Source organism: Anarrhichthys ocellatus, unplaced genomic scaffold (genome assembly GCF_004355925.1).
Source record: "Anarrhichthys ocellatus isolate YVR2014 unplaced genomic scaffold, GSC_Weel_1.0 scaffold15, whole genome shotgun sequence".
Lineage (NCBI taxonomy): Eukaryota > Metazoa > Chordata > Actinopteri > Perciformes > Anarhichadidae > Anarrhichthys > Anarrhichthys ocellatus.
Genome location: NW_022280045.1, coordinates 5,421,192 through 5,435,498, shown reverse-complemented (window position 1 = coordinate 5,435,498; position 14,307 = coordinate 5,421,192). Strand labels below are relative to the sequence as shown.

The 14,307-nt window shown below is 41.0% G+C and overlaps 1 protein-coding gene across 2 annotated transcripts in view; it reads left to right on the top strand.

The window, feature by feature from the left end:
- Positions 1 to 6,047: 6,047 nt before the first annotated feature.
- LOC116387469 (neurocan core protein-like) overlaps positions 6,048 to 14,307 on the top strand; it is a 38,065-nt gene continuing 29,805 nt past the window's right edge. The window contains exon 1 of one of the 2 annotated variants that reach the window (XM_031854592.1): positions 6,048 to 6,428. The gene's annotated coding sequence lies outside the window, so the exon portion shown is untranslated. The remainder of the gene's footprint in view (positions 6,429 to 14,307) is intronic. The other variant, XM_031854593.1, reaches the window with a different exon arrangement.

Genomic DNA, 14,307 nt, shown 5'->3' with positions numbered 1-14,307 from the left:
CACACACACACACACACACACACACAGCTGCTCCTCCACACATGACCTGAATTTTAACTTCCAAGATAAGTGATTAATTGAGCATGTAAAAGTTTTTTTCAGCATGTTTGTGTGTGTGTGTGTGTGTGTGTGTGTTATTTGGGGGGTTGGGGTTGTTAAAGCTCTCATTCAGTCTGAATTATAGCGCTCACACATCAGACAAACTGTAAGACGAGCTCAGATGCACATGCACAAACAAAGTGTCTCTGAAACTGAACGTTTTTCTAGGATCAAAAAATAATGACGAAAACAAAAGCTTCACCAAAAAACAGTCTTGTTCAGTCCCAGAAGCTTGAGCTCAAACATTTGCAAAAAACATTCACGATTTGGGAGTTCGTGGCTCCTTTTGTTCTTTCGTCCCCCAAACACTCCCCTTGTTTGCTAATAGTCCCTCCACTGCTGTCTGATCTTTTGCCCACACGTTTCTCATCTCTTCCAGGCTGCCAAGACTTCCTTTCTCTTTGATTCGTGAGATATATTTCTCTTCTATAACTTATAAAGCTACATTTGGGCCTCAGGCTCAGTGACTAGCTCCATCAAATCTGACTGTATGAACGTCTACAGTTAAAACAGAGCAACTGATTTGACAAAAACAAATCACGGTTGGCTTTTTCCGGAGCTTTCAAATACATCTCATCAGCTGAAGGAGTTTTCTCAGTTGTCATGGTGATGGTAACGTCTACATGAGTTCAGGATTTAGTGTTTTACTGAAAACTGAGTCGGCTGATTGAAAGTAACTGATAGTGGAAACACAGAATTTTATGATTTTATTTCTCTGTTTATTCAACATGGATTGGTCAAGTTAAGGCTGAAAGCAAGTCTGTTAAAAAGGTCAGCATCGGGGCTGATATCTGTATCCATAATATTTGGGTCATGTGATGACAACTGAACCATCAGGTGGTCGTACATGGGGGACGATTGTAGCTTGTCTCTTTTAAGTGATATAACTTCCACGTGACTGGCCTTCTTGATCTTTCTTCATGACTCTGAAGACCAAAGATGTGAATCTCATGGTGGCGTCAGAGGACATCTCTGATATCACCAGTAGAATTCATCCTCTGGGCACCATGAACGTCTGTGCAAAACGTTATCGTGATCCATCCAACAGCTGTTCGACCAACACAGCATTCCATGTCAAGCATCGCTGAGCATTTTAGAGTAAGCATGAATATAGTCTCTGTGATTGAACTTACTTTGAACTTCGCTGGACCTTGAGGTAAGTGCTTTTTGGCAAACTACTGAATTACAGAAATGACCTCTCACAGTAAGTATTCCACTGAAATAAAAGCTTGTCTTTCCAGTTTCAGAGCGAGCTTCAAACCTTGAAACTTCTACTGTGCAGCCACCAGAGATGACATAACAAAGTATGAAACTATGTCTGTAATGACCATCTATGTGGTTCCATGAATCGTAAAAATTAGACCAAAGTAAATATTAACTAGTCGGCCTGTGGTTAGACAGTGTGGAGGTATCCCATGTGGTTATCATCGGAGGTATCCCATGTGGTTATCATCGGTGGTCGCCACGTCTCCCTGACTTCCTCCATAACTGCTCGGCTGCCTCCCAGATGGGGCCTCTTGCCTCGCAAAGACTTAAACGCAGCATGGTGGCTAAACCAAGTCTGAAGAACTGCTGAGTTTATCAAATCTAGTTGAGTTCAGACCTCTCTCTACTGGGAGGTATCCTGTTTTCCTCTCTTTTTATGTGGCTTGGTTACTGGCCTGTTTGATCTCTTCACATTAACAGCATGACCATAAAAACAAACACATGAAGGAGGCCGCCCCGTAAATTCTAAGCAAACACAGGAGCCTAAACACACATCTCCATCAGTGTGAAGAAATCATGAGGCTGCTGAAAGCTTCATTAGACTCTCTGATTCCCACCAAAAACAGCATGTGCTACTTGGCTGTCTTATTTCGCTCCCGTTAAGAAGCTATAACAGCTTAACAGAAGTCATGTTTGCGTCATCGTCCTCATCCTGCCTCCCTTGTGTATTGTGTGTTCTCCATTGTGCGTGGATGGCTGCTCCCTCGCTGGAGAGTGATTGACATTGTTTGTCTCTTTGGCGAGGCGCCTGACATTTCTAAAAGTCACAGCTCACATTAAGGCTGAGCCAAGCCTCCTTGCATATGTGTGTGTGTGTGTGTGTGTGCATGAATTAGTGGCTATGAGCAGCGCATGTGCAGCATGCTGTAAAACTGTGTAATTCAAAGTTTAATCTCGTTGGACACAAACATGCTCAGATATCCACTTTCACTTCCTGCTCTAAATTATATGTTTAATATTCATAAGTATATTTCTGCAACAGCAATTTCATTTGGAGTGTTGTTCCCTGCTGCATGATCAATGCTAGTCCAGTTTTTACTCTAATTGTAGCTTTGCTTTGGTCTCCACCATCTCCTGAGGGAAATATCTGCCTCTTTAGCTTCTAGCTGCTCCACTATGTTCACCAGCTAGTAGCTACTTTGTCTTTCTACCTCGATTGTATCAACAGCTGCCTGTTGTGTCCCACAATGACGCTGAGAAAGGTTGCAGATTGTAAAACCAAAACAATGAGCTGAAAGACGTTAAAAAATCTCCGGAGAGCTGAAGAGAACAGCATAGTACTACTCAGTGGGTTCATCACTCCGAGGGAGATTACACATTATTTTCATCCACTGTTGATATAAACAAACATAGAGCAGCTTAATGGGCAATAACAGTACAATTGTATGTTAGGGGACATGTGAATCTTTAAAATGTGCTGATGATGGTGTTTCCTGAAGCCTGAAATGTTGTAAGACATTTGAAGGCGTAGAAGCGGTTTGAAATGTGACGCAGTGTTTCTTTTATAAACTCAGAAAGAGGATTCAAATGAAGGAAAGACAAACGATAAATCTTTACACTGTTAGTTTCTGGGTCTTAGTTTTAACACTGAGGAACTGAGAGCTGACTGGATAAACAAGGTTGACTATCGGTACGGGGAAAGACTTGCTATAATTCAACTGGAAATTGATCCTCTGGAATTGGAGCTGAGGGCAGATTGTCTTTCCACAGTGGCACTGATCTCTTTCCAGCCCACAGAGGTATGGGAGTCTCCAATAACAAGTATTGATCCAGTCCATTACTGATATTGACGAAGTATTCTTACAGTTTGTGGTCTTCTGACATAAATATTACAAAGATTAATGGACATTGTGTCATTCTTTGTTCTAGCCTGCAGAATGGACAATGAAGTACAAATGTGATTAAGTGCACCTCTGGTCAACAGAAAAGCTTTTTCTTTCTGTCAGCACATAAATCTACAGGCTGGTGGGAGTAGTGCTGAGTGACTCTACGAGACACACTGTTTATGACAACAAGGCCTGAGCCAGCTAAACGTCTTCTAAGCAAATGTTAGTTCAATCATCGAAATACCTCATCGTGCTTTCTTGGTGTCTGTCTCTTTCTTTGTGGCACAAAATACAAAAACAACTTTCTTCCAAAAAAATCTCCATTTCAAACGCAGAAATTCAGATTAAACAAAGCTGTTTGATGTCTTGGAGAACATAGTTTAGTCATATTTAATCGTATTGAGTGTGTAAACATAGTTCGCCTCTAATCCCGTTGCAACTGTTATTTTTTGGCTTCGGTTTTGTTGGCATTCAAAAACGATGGTGTGTTAATACTTTTGTGAAAAAGAAGGAGAAAGTATATGAGGCCACAAAAACTTTGGATCAGAAATAGCAGTGGTTCAGGCCTACTACCGATGCTCCTGATCCAGTCAGCGTGTTTGTTTTACAAGCAGACACATTTACGGGCAAGGGTTTTTTGACTGGACCCTCATCGGCGCTGTGAGAGTGATGGGAAAAACAGAGACAAACAGGACAGTGGGGGATTCATCCGGCTCTTACCGGGTGTCTGATTCCCTCTAAACACAACAGGAGGAGGACCAGAAGGAGATGCAGGAGAATTAAACGTTTTACTGAAAAAAAGCTTCAAGTCACAGCTCCAGGGAGTTCGACCTGAACAAAACAACCCTGTGTTTATGGCTGCACCATAAAACGGAAGTATTCTAAACGTCTGGTGCGTGGTGAGGAATGCTCCCCTATGTGCAAGTCAATATGAATCATGTGTAGTGTTGGTGAATGCAGCCCCAGGCCTGGCTCATCACCCAATCAATTCCCTAGTTATGGTCAGATTGTATAAGGCACCTGTTGGTCTTTGCTCACTCTTTAGTACCCTGTCATGGCTGGTATAGTGTTTGGGGTTACAGGTATGTCGTTAAATCACTTAACATCTTTTTTACACTGCACATTTAGTTGACTGTACTCTGTTCTAGCTTTGATCTCAGATGTTCACTGAGCATATTGTGTGTTGGAACCCCATTGTTGTCCTGCCTATACCTTTTTGGGTGAGCCCATGTGTTAATACCAGAGGTGGGGAGTGTATCATTTCAGTATGCATTATGGTGAGCTCTCGTGAGCACAGTTTTCCCTTTTTGAAAGCTCACCTGCTGCTGTTACTATTTTGCCTGTATTGTCAAGCCAACTGGTTGGCTTAGTTGTTTTGATTCTTTGTTTCTTTTCTTCCAGTGAAGCATTGTCAGACCAGCTGGGTTTGTTTTTGATTCTTTTTGTGTTCCCCTTTCTTTCAGTGAAGCGGAGTGCCACATTGTTGGGAGGCTAAGCACTCACGCTTGAGGCTCCTTCACCTTATGCGGGAAAGTACCAGCGCTGGGACACAATGTAGATTGCACCATTTTTGCTGTGAGGGTTGTTGCGTTGCACCCGATGGAGCCAGCGCTAGAATTCATCAGTGAAGTCGACCTCTCCACCGGTGGCATCAGCTCAGTTTCTCCCGTTCTGCTTAGTTTATGGTGGATTAGTAGTTTTGGAAGCTTAAGTGTTGTCTACATTTTGTATTAAACTAAAATTGTAATAAACAACAATTTGTATTCCTTTTGAAGGTATTTTCATTTGGCTATTAATATTACTTCCTGCCCCACAACTCCCCGTCCCTGTCTATTTGATTATGTCTGACTTATTTCAATAAAACTAGATCTCCACTAGCATTTGAAACAAAGTTTGGCTGTACAGAATGGATTTCTGATGACTGACCCACAGGTAGGTTAAACTGAGGTTCAAATGAATGTTGAAAAACCAACGCTACATCACTTGCCCGAATCCCAAAAGAAGTGCTCTGACTTATTTTAAAAAGCGAACAAGCTGAATTCTCAGACTTTAAAAGAAATATTTCACCTTTGTTCTAAAATACCTCCTATACACATAAGTGAAAAGAGGAATTGTCCTCAAAGGTTTCAGTCATTGATTCCCATGATTAGCTGCTCGATCAATGTACAAAACCAACTCCTGCCTCCATTACTCAAGGGAAATGCATGTCATGTTGAGCAACCGACTGTAGACCTGCAGTATGAGTCTGATGCCCTTCTGCTCATTTCTTCATTGATGGAAAATTGTGGAGGAGCTGAGCCTGCGGTCAGATGGCCTTGGTCAAAGCTGCCAACTACAGCAACAAACAAGCTTTTCATAATGTGCTAATGAAGACTGACTTGAGTATTGACCTTGCTGCAGTGTTGAGATGTTGGCTGTTGTGAGATGTGTCTGAGGCAGCTGTGTTTTCCACTTGGCAGCACTGAATTCTGCTCGGCATCGGTCAAAACGTTAGTCCTGCACTAATTGGTCAGATACTGTATGATTTTTATTTTATTTCAATAGAACAGAAGGCCTGATGTTAGGTGATGCACAAGTTGAGTTGATTGATTGAAGGTATGTGTAGAAACAGAGGATGTGACATGAGGATATCAGGGGGTTTAGGTCAGACTGTAAGCTCATGGGTAAATTTCAATTTAATTCAGACACCGGATCACCCATTGAGGTTTATGTAGGAATCGGATTACGGTCATAAAGTACACCTCCCGTCCTCTCGCTCTCTTACACCCCCCCACCCTCCCTCTCACCCACCCTGTGCCCCCCCTCTCTCTTTGAATGGGGGCGCTGGAGCCGTCTGCCTGTCACTGCTTTGCCTCTTTGTTCAAACTGATCTTGCTTCTCTCCCTCAGCGTTGCTGCTGGCGAGGAGGGGGTCGGAGGCAGCACCTTGCTGTGTGTATCTGCGCGCATCTATTCCGATCTGGCAGATATCAACGCGTGACGATGAACGGCGCATAGGCTGCAGCTCAGCGAGGAGAGGATAACGTTGGTGACGGAGTGACAAGTCCAAGACGTCTAGCGCTTGTGCACACACTCACGCCGGTTTCTTCTGCCTCTGCAAAGTGCTGTTTTCACCCTTGTTTCGTCGTTCGGCCGTCTCTTCACCCTGTGGGAGCTTTGGGGAGCACCTGCACTGAGGCGCAAAGCTCACATTCCTGAGGATTGCGCCACTGAGACGGGTCTCGTTTTGACAGAAAAGGTAGGACTGAAAGCATGGAAATAATTTGCTTCGCATGCACGCTTTATGAAATCAGTCATTTGGTCAGTCTGTGATATCTCAAGTCACCGGTTGGCAGGAAGCGCCTGAGACCGCTCAGCTGCTAGAAGAGGATTCAAAGTGGTTTTATTTCTTGGTTTAAATATAAAAATGCACTTTAAAAAACTGAGGTTGCAATTTATGAAAATTGTGAAGTTCTTTTCACAATGCTTAATCATGCAATATTTAATTATATGCATATGCTGTAGGTTATTCTTGATAAATGCCTTTCCTCTCGCGCAATCACAGCCTCAACCTTTAGACACACACAAATCGCACCCGTAGGGGATATCTTTAATTATTTACAGGTCAGAGCTTTTATTTTTGGTCTATATTTACAACCCATGTTGGGGCATGCATAAATCATCAACTCACCAAGTAATCGTGTGTCCTACGCTAAGGAGATGTCCTGTCTTCATAAGAACTTTGGTTACATACATCTTTTAAATCTTCCTTTACAGATGTCAAAATCATTAGAAATCAGAGGAGAGAGTGCCTTCTGTTGAGAGATGCAATTGTGGAAGCAGATCTGAACTCTTGAACAGGTGTTTGTGAAATATATTATGTAAATCAGAGTAATTTGGTGAACAACATGTGCTGAACATATGCCAAAAATCTGATCTGCACCTGGGCATGGCATCAAAGATCCTGTTATATAGAGGAACTGGATTATCAGTGATCCCAGAGGTTCGCTTTAGCTTTATAAACTAACTCTGGAGATACAAAATGATTAAAAAGTGACCAAATTATAGTAAAATGAGTGATTGGATGGATTTGTGAAAGTCTTGTATTGATGCTTTCTCTGTAAACAAATACTGGCATGTACAAATCACAGTGAAGGAGAACAGTCGGGTCACCTTGACAAATGAGCTGTACTGTCTGAGAATATGAGAGCCCCTGCAGCCCAATAAAGCCCATTGTGTTTCTATTCACTAAGTGCAAGTCTTGTCTTCCTTGGCCTTGTTAGTGTGTCCACCACCAGCTGTGTGTCAATGCCACAAAGAAGGACGTGGTTAACCAGGCAACACCGAGCTATACGAGCCTGAAATGTACGACGTGTGTGTGTGTGTGTGTAAGAGATAACAGAGCAGTAGTGCCTGTGGGATGAGAATAGTGAGGAATGAGGCTAAGAGACCCAGCTGAAAGTTTACAGCATGCATATTTCATTCTGTCTGGATGTGTGTAAGTGTGTAGCCTATTTGAAAGGGCATCCATGAGCCCCGGTACGCATACAGCAAAGATGTGTATATGTAGATGACTGCACTCATACGAGCACAGGGATCAGAGTGAGCGGTGTTGTGGGGAAGAAAAAGGTCTGACTAAAATAGAGTACAAGCTCAGTTCGGCTGCTTCACTGTCTGTTGCTGCACACTTTGCACTCAATCAGCCTCAGTGTTGTTTATCATATCTGGCTCTGAGACGGCTGCAATTCCAGGAGACACTTTGAATCACTGGAAGATGAAAAAAAAAGAGCAATGCTAGATGCTTTCAGATAGATGAAACACTAAGTGAAATGATCAGCCGATCTACAGAAAATGCCACACATTCCCATGTTTCTGCCTGCAGCTTCTCAAAAGTTATGATTTGACACTATTCTATCATTTTAAATTGAATATCTTTGTTTTGGGCTGTTGGTCGAACAAAACGTTAAGACCTTGGGCTTAATTTTTTTGACATTTTATAGATGGCTGAGAAAATAATCTGCAGTTTAATTGATCATGAAATAGTTAAGTCCTAAAGTACTGTAATTTTTCAAAATAAAATGAAATAAAGGAGTTTAAGTGAGCAGCTTTGTCAAAAATCTTGCTGATGGTGTATTTTCAGTAGAAGCTAAAGTCAGTCCTCAGTCGAGGTTTGATATTCTTCTCTATGGTATGAAAGTGCCCTCACCAGTATGTCACTCAGGTGATTATGGGGTCCATCCCCCTCTAATACCGTGCTAATAGCTAACAGAATAGCACCATAAAAATGCAAATCATGGCAAGCGCTCGCTTGTAGTGACAATCAAAATAAGCTTCACATCTGAGTCAGCCACAGGCTTGTTTCTTTACGGTTATGCTGCCCTGGAAATGTGTTGACTTTGTTTGGATAAAAATGTGATGTGTTCTGATGTACAATGCAGCAAATATTTGAGACTTCTTTGTTGCAGTCTGTCATAACAGTAATTCACAAACAGCACATTAAACCGAGAATTGAAGTGGGAAGTTTATGATCTCTTTGAACTTTAAGGTTCATTTATAGCCAGAACGGGAACAGGCTTTAGACTAACAATGTCCTCACAGTGGCTGGAGCTAAAACTGTCAACGTGTTCAGCACTGGACAGCTCCCAAATCTCAGAGCCCAAATGTTCCAACCGCAAACATTAGTCAAATAGAAAAAGAGCAGTGAATAGTTGTGTTTTGAGCTGCTGGATGGAAACATAATGTCTCCCTCTCTGCCTGGAATAGGTCTATTGAAACCAGAATGAGTCCCCAGCCACCAAAACCCAAAAGGGATTGGCCAAACCAATCCATCAATCAAGTTGTCTTTAGCCTGGGAGGGACTAAAGCAGCCCACCAGGCCAATCATTACAAGCATAGATGAGACCACAGCTGAACAGCTCACCCACACAAAGAGAGAGGTGCCTCTCTTTGTCTTTGGCCAGAGGCTCTCCTCTAAGGTACTGACTGGTGGAAGACAAATGTTTGGCTTCGCAGTTGGCTGAGAAGAAGCTCTTTAAGGCAGGACCAACATTTTTATCTGCCTCTGCAAAACAGAAGATTGGAATGATTAGTCACTTTCAAAGAAGTAGTTAATAGTCATTGCAGTAAGGAATTTCCTAAAATCTCACCGATGGAACACGTACTCAACACTTCTTTCTTGTTGTGCTGTTGTGAGAATGAGTAGATGGCTTGTGCCTCTGTGTGCATTGGCTTTGGTTATACATACTTGAAGGACAGAGCTCTCTGTTTTTAGTCTTTTCTCACCGAGTTAATATTCCACAGACTCAGCACAGCATTAAAGATGAGGGATTTTTGGAAGAAGCTCCTCCACCACGTCTGTGTTTGTCTATTCTTCCATATAATTTCACTGCTACTCGTTTTTCTGACCACCTTTCCCAGTGGATGGAAATGTGGTTGTGCTGTGGTGCCTGTTTATGGAAGCTCTCAGTATCCTGTGTGTGTGGAGTCATAGACTAATATACTCAAGTTAATAGCTGCGTCTCATGCACCTGATCCTTTATTGACTTTGTTACCAAGAGTTGACCTCAGAACCTTCACCTTTGACCTCTGGTGTCTTTATAACACAGCTGGTGTAGAGGCTACTCACGACTAGCCAGTTCCTACATGTATTTGTCGTCTGACCCTAAAATCATTATCCCCTTCAATATTGCTATTTACTAAAATAAACATTTTACCTACCATACGTGGGAACTTCAACATTCTTTTAAGCTGCTTTTATTATCATTTTGTATAATAACATTGGATCAAATGACTACATGGAATGTGAAAGGGGGCCGATCGTAGTGATGAACCCACCCAACGCTGCAGTTCCCTTCTGTGGAGCATTTTAGCATCTTTTAGCTCATTTTTTAAAATGTGTTTAATATTTCGGTTAATTCTCATTATCTTTGTTCCTGGCAGGCGTCAAGGAACCTATAAAAGATGGAAGGGTCATTAAGTCATCGACAGCGTTCTAATTTTCATTGGTGCCAGTCTTTGGTGCCAGTTCTATTAAAGTGAATGGGGCAGCCATGGCAAGCCCCACTGTAACCCAAAGTATCTGTGTTGTTTCACCTTTGACTGAAAAATGCTTTCACAAAGTAAAAAAAACAGAAGACATTGCGTGATGGCGACTAAATGTGCGTGTTTGTTTTGGTCTCTAAACAGATCATGGCTCTGTCCAACAGCTGCATACAGCTCAAGTCAAGATAGCTGCATCATGATACAAAGCCAAATTATCATCACTGACCAGACTGCAATCATAAACAAGTCAATTTATTAATGGATCGTATTCACTGGACATAATGATGTGGTCTGTCAGTCCGGTAAATATCTTATAGGACTGGACTGTATGTCTTGGTTTGCCTCTGTAATTTCCATTCATGCTAGTCATCTAGCCTATTGTTAGCTAGCACACACGTAAGTAATGACAGCGATTAAGCTAGAGAGGCTGTAACATTCCCCAATACTGCAGCAACGTGTCTGTTTCTTTTACACCTTCACAAGGATTATTTCTAACCGTTAACTGTTTTGTCTCCAAATGAATGTAGGACGTCTCAACTGAGAGATTGCTGGCTAGCATTAGATAAACAAAGTGCAAATGCTAATTTAGTTAATTGACAACCAAAGTAAGAAGTACCGGTATAAAGGCCCAGATTTAAAGAGGCACATCAAATTTAGCAATTTCGAGATAGTTGGTTAACGTTAGCCCTTTTGAATATTATTGAATATCATTAAGAGTTTTATATTTGGTTAGTTATCGATAACAAAGACAGACAAAGTTAGCGATTAGCTGGTGAATATAGTGGAGTATTTAGCAGCTAAAGAGCCAGATATCATCCCCCAAAGTGGCCGAAATTTCAAAAAATTTAGGTTTAAAAGATTTTTTTAACAGTATTTAGTTCATGCTTCATTTACATTCCTGTGCATAATGCTTTTCATAAAATACTGCATGGTCAGTTACTTTAAAAGCCCAAAGAAAAGTATATATAGAGGCCAATTTCCACCAGGAAAGAAAAATTACATACATTGTTAGACATACATCTAATGAGTCAAAATTATAGCTTTAAGTAATAATCACACAATAATCAAAATGATGGGACAGTGTGGTAACTAAGTCAAAATTGTAGTTTCTCAAAATGTGTATATAATACGTAAGTAATATGTAGGTTTTTCATATCAATGTTTCATCAGTTTTCTTGGGTGGAATGGCCCACCAGAGTCACGAGGACAAATTCTTTACAATTTATTTTGCAAAACAAATCAGCTTTACTTTTCTCTGTAGTCTTTATCTGAGTTAGATACGATTTATTTCCTCTTCCAGCAAAATGTTCACTAACACAACGTTGGTGTGATTTGATCCTTTTTGATGCATTACAGAAAAGAGCGATGATTGATTTGACCGAGGTCGCTGTCTGGCGCTCCCCGGTTTCTATTTCCTCTAAAAGCTGTTACAATGCTTCTCAAATATTTATGTGCACACTTATAAATAGTGTGGCTCCCTCATATTCTAATCAAATTTATTTAAATTGATTTTTCTGTCTGACACACGACCTTTTGTACATGCACACACAACGAAAACACACATGTGACGGTGCCAGAAAGAGAGTGAGAATGAAAAGGCGGCGAGAGAAAAAGAGCATTTCCGAGATCATCTGCTGCAGGTCTGTTGAGTGTCGCTCCACAGCAGCTTAACAGCTCTACAGAAATCTAGGTAACAGATGGATGTTATAAAAGCTGTCAATCTCTCGCATGAATGCACAAATTGGTGATACATGCATTAAACATCACATCAGTATATTTCCTTTTGGTTTGCTGTTCCACACTGAATAATTAATGAAAATAACAGAACATGTGTAACTACCTAGTTACAACAAGTCTCTTTTTCACCCGACTTGTCTGTTTAGAGCAATCCAAATTTCCTCCTCTCTGCGCTTAACTGCACACACATAAAATCCTAACCTGGCCCGTCCTAAGCGAGCTGGTTTAAATAACCTCTGTCTCCATGCCCAGTAAGATCAATGGTGTCAGTGTGAGAGGGAGAGGTGTGTAATCTTGAATCGGAGAGACCAGCTTTCCAGAGTCCTCTTTCCAACTGAAGCCAGGGCCAGAGCTGCATGAGTCATTAGTTGCTTTGAATGTGATCAGTCACCACACAGGCACACCGAACACAATGGGTGTCTCAATGTGTGTGAGAGTGTGAGAGAGAGAGAGTGTGCACAATGCATGAAGGGAGCAGGAAGTGAATACCTGATTCAGCTCAGCTCTCTTCTTATAAAGTTCCTTTTTTAAGCAATTAATGTTCATACACTCTGGTTTAATTTCTCAATGGTAACAAATCTCCACTGCACCATACTACCTACCACTGTGTTTTCTTCTGTCTTTACAATCCGTTAAAGAAAATTGTGTCTGTGTTCGCGCACAGAAGTTACAATTTTGGCCACTAATCTATTAAAAATGCAACATTTTTACAAACAGCAAATTAAGAAGAATCATGGAGCTTCCACCGTAGCTTCTCTGAAGAGCTTTCATCATGGCAGTGCAGTATTGTCACGACAGTGATAAAATGACCTTCCTTTCATTCTTCCTACTTCATGTGCTTCCTCTCCCAGCTCACCACTTTGTCTGTCACTCATCCAGAGCTGTTATTCTGCTGTACACTCCGCCGCTCTCTGGAGGTAATAGTTTTGTGAGACATGATTAAAGAAAAAGGGAAGGAGAGAAATCACCTTCTCCTGTCTGGTCCCAGGAGGGGGATACAAGACTGACAGTTTGACTCCTTACTGTAGAACTGCTTCTGCTTCCATCCCGGAGTCTACAGATTTAGTCTTCAGCCTCTCCTCTTGAGCTAGCATACGTTATATTTTTAGACACTAATTCTGCTGCTTCTTCTTGTCATCATGCCGTTGCCCAAGAAAAGAACTTCCTGTAAAAATACAAAAGAAACTTGGATTTTTCCTGTCTGAAATTCATTTCCCCAAGAGGGAAAGAAGAGCGAGTTTTTTTCTGTTGGGTAGAGAACAATATTCTTTCAAATGCCAGGCAGAAAGGAAAAAAAAAAATTATTATTGGTTTATTTAATATACAAATAAATATATAGCATATAGCATATAAACAGGAGCTCAAGAGTTTTACTTATTTACTCCTTAAACAAGTTGAGTAAGAAGAGTTACTTCCAAAGCTAACTGCATTGAAAGCTATTAGCAAATCATGTTTTTTGGTTTTGGTTACAAGTTATTTACAAGTTATTTAACAAAAGTCAGTTCAGGATTGGCAGCTGTGTGGAAACCACATCCTGCTACATCAGAGTTGAGGCTAACGTTGGTGGCTCTGTCTTGCTTCTGTATGTGGTTTGGGAATGTTTAAACTCCCGCAACATTTCTCAAACTTGTTGGTTCATCCTCATTCTCAAATCCTCTCTGCTTAAGTGAAAAATATTGTTTGGAAATAAACAATAAAACCTAGCCCTGGTATGTTTTATTGTTTATTTATAATTTTATTTTCTAAAATCTAAGATCACATTTTAATGCTGACTTTCTACCAGGAATATGTAGCTTTCTCATGCTAAATGACTCCATTTAGTAGCCCAATGTGTAATTACTGTAGCTATTAAATATATAGGACCCTTCTTGTTGAGTTTCTACTGGAAACATTAAAAAGTCAGATGGAGAACTCAAGGAGTTAGTGTTAATTAGCTAGCCAGCTATAAAGTTAGCTTATAGAATTTGCCAGATAAATTGACAGTCGCCTGTTAAAAGTGAGAGGCACTTCAATCTACTTCCGTCTGAAAACCAGCACCCATTGTTTCCAAAAATGATTTGGAAATCTGCCAGTTATCTTTGCAAACTGCATTATGTGGGTTCATTCACAAACTATAATACATTTAGTTTATTTGTTGTCTTGACTTAAACAGAGATACCAGCTGCCAGTGTGTGCTTGTGTGTAATGCGTGAAACCGGCATGTTTGTGTACATACTTTGTGCACATGAACTCAGGAGGTGAGTTTCAGTGACCTACCTGCATTGCTTTAGTTTGATGTGGGGCTTTTCGTAGATGTACAATTACAATGTTGTTTGTGTGTGTGTGTGTGTGTGTGTGTGTGTGTGTGTGTGTGTGTGTGT